Source organism: Chelonoidis abingdonii, chromosome 3, assembly GCF_003597395.2.
Source record: "Chelonoidis abingdonii isolate Lonesome George chromosome 3, CheloAbing_2.0, whole genome shotgun sequence".
In the NCBI taxonomy this organism is placed as follows: domain Eukaryota; kingdom Metazoa; phylum Chordata; order Testudines; family Testudinidae; genus Chelonoidis; species Chelonoidis abingdonii.
The window spans coordinates 216,669,678-216,681,624 of NC_133771.1; positions in this window are offsets into that span (position 1 = coordinate 216,669,678).

The window sequence follows — 11,947 nt, forward strand, 5'->3', positions numbered from 1 at the left end:
TCAGACCACTAGGACATCTAGTTTGATGGCCTGACTCCAGCAGTGACATGATGCACCCCAATGGCCCATAGGGAAATTCCTTCTATTAGGGCCTGACTTATGCCTGAAAGCATGAAATCTTATATCCCTTAGGATAAAAAGTTACATTGTGGATGTTCACATTCTCTGTAAAAATGCCTAAGCTGTTCTGAACCCTACTAAATTCTCAGCCTCCATGATATCTTGTGGCAGCGAGTTACACAGGCCAATTGTGCATTAAGTCCAAAGTACTTCCTCTGGTCATTTTTCGGCTTGGTTCCATTTAATTTTATTGACTGTCTCCTGGCTGTTGTATTCTGAGACTGAATATTGACTTTGGCTGGATCTGCTGGGCATTCAGTCCTTGTGAAAAACAGATTACTCTATTAGGTGCCTCAGTTAGGGAAAGAAAGGCCAAATTTGAGTGGTGTTGTGACCCTATGTGCCAGGTCGCTGTTTCCTCTGAGAAAGATTGATTCCCCTCCTGTCCTCCCGGTTGAGAACCTCTGCATTATCACAGTGCAATGGGAGCAGGGCTGGTGCAAGGATGTTTCGCACCCTAGGTGAAACTTCCATCTTGCACCATCCCCCTGCCCTGAGGCACCCCCCCCACCCCAGCTCCCCCTGCTTCGCCTCCTCCCCAAGCACGCCATGGCTGCCTCACTTCTCCTGCCTCCCAGGCTTGCAGCGCCTAAGTTGATTGGTGCCGCAAGCCTGGGAGGCGGGAGAAGTGAAGCAGCTCACTCCTGCCCCGCCTCCTCCCCAAGCACGCCATGGCTGCTTCACTTCTCCCGCCGCCCAACTGAAGCAGCCATGGCATGCTTGGGGAAGAGGCAGGGCGAGAGTGAGCTGGGGCGGGGAGTTCCTCTGTGTGCCGCCCCTCTTCCTTACTGTAGGCGGCCCTCACCGCGCTCCCCTGCTCCAGCTCCTTCGCCTAAATGCCATTGGCGATGCGGGCGGCTGAAGATCCAGCCACCACGATCGCTGCTGAAGAAAATGGCGCTCCCCGATTCCTAGTGGTCGCCTAAATGGTTGCACCGGCCCTGAATCGGAACTGATTGCACGGGGGTAAATAATCACACCACCTGTGAGGATGTTGAGAATCAAGCTCTGAGTTTCATTCACCAAGCTAACCTCAGCCTCTCATGTGACCCACTTGTAACAGGGACAGGTTGTCACATCAGCTGCAGAAATGGAACAAGCGAAATAAACAGTGCAGGACTCTATGGTGGAAAATGATCTAAAGCAAAAGGGTTCTTTATTTTAAGTCAGGGCCTGATTAGCTGTTGGATTACTCCAGTTTCATGCTGATATAATTCCATTCACTGCAAAGGAGTTACTCTTGATTTACATCAGCAGGCATGAGATGATCAGTCAGGATAACCGTTTTCCCATGACATTACACAGATGTTAACTAGTAATCCAAAGGACCTTCTTGAACTGGTTTTACACTGGTGTAATCTCATCAATTAAAATGGAGTGACTCCTGATTTACACTAGTGATTAGTAAGAGATAAATCAGGCCCATGGCCATTCTAGCTAGCAGGGCTGAATCGTGAAATCATACGCATAACATGACTGTGTTAAACCAGTCTTGAAGCATTCGATCTCCATCACAGTGAGAATGCATCCCCTGCTGCTGTTCATTGTTTTTATCAGATTCATTAATCAAGGTCTCCTCGACACCCAAAGCTATTCCGCACTTAGTGGTAGATGTTATATATGTAGCAAAAGCAACATGTCATGAATATTTCATGGCCCTTTCAAGGCTACACTGTACGAGCAGTTCCACCCGACCCATCCAGGCACACCAAACGTGCACCTGTTTTCAACACACACCGTAAATTATCACAGGCTAGGGAGAGACATGTAAATCATTACAATCCTCCTGCTATGGAAATTAGGGGAAGGAAATTGGCATAATAGAACCGCACGTCTTCAGATGTTTCTACCATCCGGAGAAGCAAAAGTGGAAAAACACAGCCAAGATCTGCCATTGACTGAAAAATGCTTATTGCTATTACAGTACGAACCATCCAGCCAAGAGCATGGCCCCATGGTGCCAGGTGTTGGAAGAGATAGTCCCTGCCCTGAGGAACTTACAGTCTAAACAGACAAGGCAGACATGAGGTGAGAGGGGAAACCGAGGCGCAGAAGGGGGAAATGAGTTGCGCAGGGTCACCCAGTCGGTCAGATAGACTCGCTTATACACTTTATCGTGATGTATTTCCCCAATGGACAAAGTGGACCATGCTGTTGGCTCAGCAGTTCACACGTCACTGCTAGAGCAGGAGTAGGTAGCGCGTGTCCCACCTGTATCCCAGGAGCAGCCAGGAGGCCAGTCATGTTTGACTGGAGGGGTTTGTCAGTCCCTGGAGAGAGAGGCACCACCATGCTAGCGTCCAGTTTGCAAAGCAGCGTTGCCGGTTGCTGGGCACCAGGTGGCTTCATGCTTTTGGAGATCAAGACAGGGAGCCTCTCTGACCACCACCCCAACGGGAGATGTGCACAGCCCTAAGGCTGTGGTGGTGGCTATACAACAGCAATGCTTGTGCTCGGCAGAGTAAAGAGCACTGCCCTCTCCCACCCGCGACTCAAACTCACAGCCCGTTTATCTGGACACTCGTGGGACCAGGACTCAGCCCTTAACATCTGCCTCTGAGAAGCAAAGGCCACTTGGTACATTGAGCAGTGGCAGAGTCCTGATGTCCAGATGGGTCCACTTCCTGGGGCATGAGAGGGCGTGGATAGAATGAGCATAGGAGAAGCAATGGCATTGCCAACAATGGCTGCTAGATCCCCACCAAAACCATTAGCTACAGCTCTTGCGTGGGAGCTATTGAGGCAGTGAGATTTATACCAGGTGCCCCAGATCTGCCTATTCGCAGAGGGCCAGATTCTGCCACTCTCACCAGAATAGTTTATAACCTTGCAAATAGCCCCTCTGAAATCACTGGGGCTAATCTCAGAGAAGGTCCTACCAGCATGAGTAAAGAGCTAGGCCCATAACAATTATTTGCCAGATCCAATTTATGCCAGCATTGGGGTAAATCAGCATCGCTCCATCTGGCCATCAGTGGGCCAGATCTCCAGCTGGCATGTCATAAACAGATAGCTACGGGTTAATGTTTCTTTCACCTATAAAGGGTTAACAAAGGGAACCAAACACCTGACCAGAGGACCAATCAGGAAACCGTATTTTTAAAAGCTCAGGGAGGGAATGTTTGGGTCTGTGTCTTTTGTCTGTCTCTCGGCTATGAGAGGGGGCTCTCTCTCCTCAAAACTTCTAATCTTCAGTTTCCAAGTTTGTAAGTACAAATGTAGAAACAATAGGCTTTTATGTTTTTTGTATTTACATGTGTGTAGTTGCTGGGATGTTTAAATTGTATTTCTTTTGAATAAGGCTGTTTATTCATATTTTTCTTTTAAGCAATTGACCTGTATATTGTTATCTTGATACAGAAAGCATTTTTATGTCTTTCTTTCTTTTTATTAAAGCTTTTCTTTTTAAAACCTGTTGGATTTTCTTTTCTAAGTGAGGCTCTAGGGGATAGAAATCCCTGTGCCAGGATATTCGCGTCTCTCTCAGGGAAAGAGTGGGAAGGGAAAAAGAAGGAGGGGGGAAGTAAATTGCCCTCTCAGTTTTGTAATTCAAGGAGTTTAAGTACAGTAATCTTCCAGGATAAACACGACCGGAGGGGAAGCCTGGGGAGGAAGTAAAGAGAAGACAAGGGGAGCCGCTACCTCGCGGCAATCGTTCGTATGATTTCGCACCTTAACATGTGGTAAGACGTCAGGGCATCTGAGTCTTGGGGTCCCCCAGGGAAGGTTTTGGGGAGACCAGAGTGAGCCAAACACTGGAAATTTTTGGCTGGTGGCAGCTCTATAAGATCCAAGCTGGTAATTAAGCTTGGAGGTTTCATGCAGGCCCCCACATTTTGGACTCTAAGGTTCAGAATTAGGAATTATGCTTATGATATGGCATCAATCAAAGTAGCTAGATTCAAGTCAGTGAAGCTAAGCTGATTTATACCAGATGAAGATCTGGACCCATCTGTAAACCTGAATCAGCAGTTTATGTTTTGTGCATAGCTGTTAGAGTCCAGCATCAATTAGCCACTGTGCTTCCTAAAACGCTGTCAGGTGAAAAAAAGTATCTTACTCAAATGAGCTCTTTATATTCTGTTTTTGCACAAAGCTATCTGGACAGCAATTAAACTGCACTGTACCCAAGTAAAAGAAAATGTTTTTTGTTGGCCATGTAATCAGAAGAGTGGGATGATAAGTCATTCTGCATGCACACTGTTTCTGCTTACAATTCAGGGCTCTCATTAGAGAGATTTCATTTGGCCTTTCATTAGTGACATTTCCAGCTTTTCCTGATAAGTCTTAAATCATCCTTTCTCCACACTAATACTGATGACTCCCTCTAGAACCTGCCCGATAGCCTATCGTCAATAGCCATCGAACTTGTTGCGGAGAAGTGGGAGACATAAAATAATGTGAGCTTTAATCATTCCTGCACTGGACTCCAAAATATGAAAACCAGCAGCTAGTTAATGAATGGTGATGAGACAAAAGCTTTGACAAAATGATCTTGCATCTCAGAGAATTTTGGCTCAAATAGTGCAGTGACGTGGATAGACTGATACGCCAGAGACAACGTTAGTCCGTTGCTAGATGGTTGCCTGGTCGATCGTGTTTACATGGTCTGTATGTTCTCTAATCCTGACCCTTTCTTCCTTGGGAGTAATAATAGGCACATTTAGCCCGTGATTGCATGTGTGTGTGTGTGTAGAAATCTGCCAAACCAACAGCTCTGTTTTGGAGCTCTCAGCTGGTGTCACTGTAGGTCTTTGGTGGCCCCTGTCCATCTCTGCTGTGGAGACCTGGCCCAACCGCCACAGAGTGCAGGAGGCTCTAGACAGTCAGAGCCTGCTGGGGATCTTTCCCCAAGGCCTGGGAAGTGAGGACAGTGGGAGAGTAATGGGGCCAAATTCAGAAGTGATGCCTAAGGGGCTATAAGTTAGAACTTCTTACATTCTCCCAGGCCCTCTTATAGTCACCCAGACCCAGCACCAGCTTTAGGAACCGACTTCAGGGAGGACACCAACATTTGGGAGTAACACATCATCACGTGAGGGTGCTGAACCCGGGTTAGGTTTGGTGGTTTTTTGACTTGCATCTTTCAGTGGGGGTATGTGCTGAAAATGTCTTCTGCCCTGGGCAGCAAAACACCGACAACCGACCCTGCTCTGACCCCCTTCCACGTTCTCTGGCTGCCTGATCTACCCCAAATCACTTAGGTGCTTTCGCTGTTCTCCTGCTCCCCAGACAGCGAGCTGTGCCAGGCAGGCACCACATGTGTTGCATGTGGAGCACAGAAAACCCTGGCATCGGTTAACTGCTAATGTAAAGCATGAAATGGGACCCCTGAAGTTGAACGTCTATATTTTATCTCACACCCAGGTTGGGCTCAGTAGGCCTATGCCATGCATGCACACCATGCCGTGTGGATAGCAGCCTTGCTGCTGCATCCTTTCCCTGTTCTGCCCCTGGATATAGCATTAGCCTTCCGAGAGCTCGAAATCCTAATGTCTGAGTTACAAACCATTTCGTCCCGATACGCATTAGCCTGGAGAAAATTGCTGCTGCTCTCAGGCCTCACGAGGACAGGCTGAAGTATATCAGTCATGCATCTTCTTTCCAAGGGATCAGCATGCATGTCACTCAGAAGAGAATAGTAAATATGGGGGTGATTGAGCCTCATCTACCTGCCAGAGGCCCTGCCTGTGAGCGACCTTTGGATGTCCACACACTTCGCCTGCACACAGTCACTAGTCAATCAAGAGCTAGCCCATGTAACTAGGAATAGATTTTTGTTCTTGCAGATTAACCCAGACCTGGCTGCTTATTCCCTCCTCATCTGGATACAAGCAGCACTCAAGATGAGCTGATCTGCAAAGCATGCATCTATCTGGGTGTGATGGGTTATCCCTCACTCCAGGGTGCCACCTGATGTACTGGGGTACCACTGAGCAAGCCTATTCCACCAGCTCAGGCTCCCTTACACTGCCCTGCTGAGACAGGCACTGAAGCCTCCTCCAGCAAACACACAGGTAGGACCACACCCAGCAGCAGAAAGACAGACAGTGAGATCAGCTCTGCCTGGGAAGACTCAGCTAGGGGATTGCTCAGCACTCAAGTGCACTCCCCCTCTGGAGAGTAAACCCAAAATTGTCTTGTCTTGCGCTGCACAGAGAACTGCACAGCTGGACGCTCATTGAAACTCGCTCCCTCCCTCAATGTGGAGAAAGATATGCACAGCTTCCACAAACTGGTTTAGAGAAAATAAAAACAAGTTTATTAACTACAAAAGACAGAGATTTTAAGTGATTATAAGGGATAGCAAACAGGTCGAAGATGATTACGGAACAAATAAAACGAACACACAAACTAAGCGTAATACATTAAAGAAGCTTATGCTGAAATAAATGTGTTAGTCTCTAAGGTGCCACAAGTACTCCTGTTCTTTTTGCGGATACAGACTAACACGGCTGCTACTCTGAAATGTGGTTACAAGCAGTAATTCTTCTTTGAGTGTTTGCTCATGTCGATTCCAAGTAGGTGTGTGCACGCCGCCTGCACAGTCCTTTGGAAGGTTTTTCCCCTAGCAGCACCTGTTGGGTAGGTTGTGGGGCCCCCTGGAGTGGCACCTTCATGGCAGTGAATATAGGTCCCTACCGACCCGCCGTCTCCCCAGTTCCTTATTACCACCAGTGATAGTCATTGGAAATGCAATCGCTTGCCTTCCCCATGTCTTGTAGTTAGCCTTTGTAAATAGTTTTCTAGTTATAGTGGTTAGTAGTTAGTTAGATAGGAATGGGTTTTTTTTCCCCACATCAATTTGGTCCCCCTTTGGGGTTCAGGGCATGCCTCAGTCCCAAGGGTTTAAGTCCTGCGGGACCTGCAACAAACCCATGCCAACAGGCAACCCCCATGACTTTTGTCTCAAGAGTCTGGGGGAAGAGCACCAGACAGAATGGTGCAGGATTTGTAAAAGGTTCCGACCAAGAACCAGAAAAGAGCAGGACTTCAGGCTCAAACAGATCCTGGTGGAGGCAGCCTTCTGTCCCCAACCTGCTTCAGGCTGACAGGATCCGGCACCGAGCATCTCAGTGCAGAGTGCTCCGGCCTCCATGCATGAAATAATGTCATGGAAGGACTCTGGCCAAAGAGACCCTCAGCACTGGCGCTTCCCGGCACCGAAACCTGTGCTGCACTCCCCGGTGCTGCACAAGTATAATAAGAAGGTGGACAAGGGGTGCTTGCCTGCACTGAGAGCAACCGCATTGGACAATGTAGCTGGAGTGTGTTGCAGTTGCAGACCGGATGAAAGGCCTTCTGGTCTCGTCCCAGAGGATTTCATCATAGATCACGTCTTGCATCTGTGCATGTTATGATCTGGCAAAAGTACTGCACCCTGCATTCCACAAGAGCCCAGGCCTCCTGGGCAGCATTCCTGTCCCAGATCCTGATCCAGGAGATCTGCAGGGCAGCGACATGGTCCTCAGTTCACGCTTTTAACTCTGTGGCAAAGTACCTGCCTCTCCTTTTGTTAGCTCAGTCCTTCTTAGCCTCGGAGAGACAGGCTTGGGCAAAGTAAAAGAAAAAAAAACCTTCCCAATCTCGCAGGGCCTGGCTGATCCCTTCTCAGCCAGCCCCTTGCCCTAGTTTCCTCTCCTTCTGGGGAGAATGCAATCTGCCTCGCAGGAAGAGTCTCAGAGTTCAGCTGCCCCTACTTGCTGGCAGCTACTCTGCTTCTCTCTTCCTTCCTCTCCCTTGCTTCCCTGCCAGGGAGGATTTAAAAAGGTCTCCGGCAATTGGGGCCAGCTGAACCTAATTAGTTCCCTGATAACCCCTGTCCCAGCTGAACCTTATTCCTCCAGGGCTGAGCCTTCCGGGACCAATTACTACCCCTTTCCTGGTAGCTAATTGTCCTGAGTTTGCCACAACTCTCATTATGCAGTTACCCAGCATGCCAGAGACAATGTAGCATTTGGCAGAGTGGTGCTCCAGTCAGATTTCCATAACTCCGACCCCACCTCCTGGGCAGGGCTTGGGAGTCACCTAACTGGAATTGACACAAGCAAGCCCTTGAAGAATAAAAACGGTTGCTCACTTCTCATAACTGGTGTTCTTTGAGATGTGTTGCTCATGTCCATTCCAAAACCCGCCCACCTTCCGCTCCATTGAAGTAACCGGCAAGAAGGAACTGAGGAGGTGCCGCGTTGGCAGGGACCTATATATGCCGCCATGAAGGTGCCACTCCAGGGGGCTCCAGAGCCAGCCCGACAGGTGCTGCTAGGGGAAAAAACCTTTTGATGACAGTGCATGCGGCGCGCACACACCTAGTTGGAATAGACATGAGCAACACATCTCGAAGAACGACAGTTACAAGAAGGTGAGTAACCGTTTTTTTCCAGCCAGTCCTACTGCTTGGGCACCCAGTGGAGCAGTACAATGGCAATAGACACGCTGAGTATTATGTTGTACAATCGATTTCTACATCTCTCTAGCTGAGCTGCTATGATTATTCTTAAAGAAGGATCTAGAGGCTCCAGTGGGCTGGGCACTTTATAGATCCATAGTAAGAGACAGTCTCCACCCCAGTCTGAATAGACAAGGCAGATAGGGTGGGGGAAAGGAAGTGTTATCCCTCATAAACAGCATAGAGAGATGAAGTAACTCACCCAAGGTCACACACGAAGCCTGTGGCAGAGCTAAGAATCATTGAGTGGTGCCCCGTCAGCATTGTGGATCTGAAATTCTGAAAAGTGTGTGTTAATAAAAAGGCAATGTTGGCAGTACGTCACTTGGAGGAGGGGGAAAATTAAAATAAAAGTTGTGATTGCAACACTAACCGACAGGGACAAGCCAGTAACACTATCTGATCAGACTGCATATGAAACCCAGATATTTCCCCTTCAGAAGGCTTAACAAAAAAGGCACTGAAAGAAAACTATCCTCTGATATTTTCCCTGTAAGATGAGTTAAATAATAGAGATGAAAGAGGAAGCACAATTGGGTTAGCATTTCGGACCGGCATCATTTTTCTTATGAAATAGATCTAGCTGGAAAATGGCAAGTTAAGGATTTCTTGACGCTCTTCTCTGAGAGACTGCAGGCGGGAGAACAGCTCGAGAGTTGGTCACAGATCGAGGAAAATCAGGTTAAAAGAATATTGGGAATAGCTCTTACATGAAGAGGGGATCAGAGTGAAGAGTGGCACACTGGGGCAGCCTACCTGGGGACTGCCAGGGACGGTTTGGAAGGAGACAGATAACACCCAAGGAGAAGGGGACTTGATTGAGACATGCCTGGAAGGCTAAGCCATGAAGAGGAAAGTACTGCAGCTCCCGGAGCACAAGGCCACTGAGCGAGTGATGGGACGACAGGTTGAGCAACCACAGGCAGGGGGCATCAAGAGCATGTGGCGAGCTAATCCACAGATGCAGGAACTGGGGGTGCTTCAGCACCCTCTGGCTTGCAGTGGTTTCCATCATATCCAGGGTTTACAGTTTGGTTCAATGGCTCTCAGCACCTCCACTATACCCATTGTTCCAGCCCCCCTGAGCTAATCCTCAGATGGGCCACTAGGAGGAAAGAGAGCCCCTGTTACAGGGGCCCATAGCAATTCACCCCAGCCTATGAGCACAGCGCAGTTCACTTCCTATGCCACTGCAAATGCTGAGTCAAGTGGAAAGCCCTCCACTAAAGAGCACTTACCAACTCTACAGTCCATTGGCATAGATATTAAACAGGAGAAGCTCAATTATCTGTCTGAGGTGGTGGGAGGTGGGACCCAGTGAGTAAACCTGGGGTAATCAAGAGTTTTCTGTTGATATCATTGAGTGACATGACCCTGTTTCACATAACTGAGACATAATCTAATACAGAAACAAGAGCTGGAGTTTCATACTATTTGGTACATAGGACTAGAGTGTGACTTTGGCCACAAGGCAATAAGAGACTATAATGCTCCTGTGCAGGCTCCCCAGACCTAGGACATGAACGTGCATTGAAAGGCAACTTGTTTAAAACTTGGAAACGCTATTATACCCGACAAATCCCCCAGTCTAAGTGAGAAGCACGGAGCAACTTGTGCCCTTCAAAGGCACAATTCCTTTTCTGTGCTGATGCTGGAGTGGTGCAGCTATGCACTGCCTCACACACACAGCTTCTGACAAACCTTAACATCTCTGCCTCAGCGTCTGGGCTGTGCAGTGGGGCTATTACTTGCTTGCCTGCAGGGAGGGTGGCTTCCTTAGTGATAACTTTTACATGTGAAAAGTGCTAAGGTGTAAGTGTAACTGGTAGTGTGAACAGTCCCTTTATGGGCTGAACTTCCCAACCTTTGTTCTTATGCACAGCCAAGTGGAACCTGGTACAGAATAAAGCCAAGCTCTTGCAAGCAGCATAAGCCCTGAGCGCTCACCAGACCCCAGTTATTAGATGCTTCTTCCTGCTCGGTGAGCCTTCACTACGTTCTAAAAGCTGCTAACCAGGCAGTAGGGATGATACAGAGCTGCTGTGTATCTGTAGCCAAGGCGGGCACACCCACGAGACGGGCCGGAACACACAGCAGGATGCACGGAATCGTTCAGTTTATTACGATCAGAGGGACTGGCGCACCGTTTTAGCTCCCCAGAAGAGGGCCAGAATGGCAGTGTGGAGTGTTCCAGCACAACTCGAGCACTGAGAGACAAACTCTTTCCTATAGCATTTTTAATAACCATCCTAGCTACTAAACTCCAAACGATACCGAGCTGCATCCCCCCAGCAGAACAATAAACTCTGGGGCTGTGTTAAATGCAGGGGACGGTGCTCACTCAGTCTCTGTCTTTGATTCCCGACAGCCTGTGGACCATTGTAAATTCATCACGCTAATTATTGATGCACTCTGCAATTTGCCTACTGGTGCTAGGCTGCACTCTCCAAGGACCCGTAAATCAGATTAACGAAGGGCAGGCTGAGCTGAACCCCCCGCCCTGCGTGCTAGGTTATTGATCTGAAATGACAATATCTCAGTCGTGAAACCCAAGTCAAGAGCTCCTTCGTAGCAACGACTTCTGTTCAGAGAGAGGGATGGAATGAAGGAAGCAGGGGAATGACAGCTAAAGAACCCCAGCGATGCATGAGCTTCTCCAGACACCAGCGGCCTGGCTCTTAGTTCTACACCGTGGGCTGGCTCTGCAAAGGGGACATAGATTCAGAGTTGCAGCACCCTGCCATTGAATAGAATCCACAACCCTGAGCTGCCCAGGCTCCCGATGCCGTAGGGAGTTAGGTGCCTGAGAGTGGGGTTCAAGGGAGCCAGAGCAGGGAGCCCAGCTAATCTCACCAGGGAGCAGCCCAACCCCTCCTCTCAAAGGGAGTTAGGCACCGAAGGCTGGGTCAGAGGGAGGCGCCTCACTCCCCGCAGGTGTCACTGCAGCAGGCCCTCTCCTGGCATTAGGGGCCGACAGCCAGGGCAGTGTTTTTTCAGGGAACACTGAGGAAGAGGAGATGGTGGTGCCCGCTAGTCCAGCAGTTAAAGCACTCGCCCAGGATGTGAGACCCAGTGCTCAATTGCCCCTTCTGCCTGATGTACAACCGGGATTGAATGAGTGTTCCCCACCTTTCAGGAGAGGGCTTCAGCTACACAGATATGCTGGGCGGGGCAGTCTGTCCTGTTGGAGCTGCTCCTCACTGGGGTAGGGAAGCGTGAGCGTGGCCTTCTGGCCTAGTGATTTGGGCTCTCGCCTTGGATGGAGGGGACACATTTTTGTTCCAATTACTATTTAATTGTTTATGCAAAGTGGGGCAGCTTTTCTGGGAGAGATGCCACCACCCCTCCCTCCCGCCCTGAATTCCCCCCAGCCAGGCT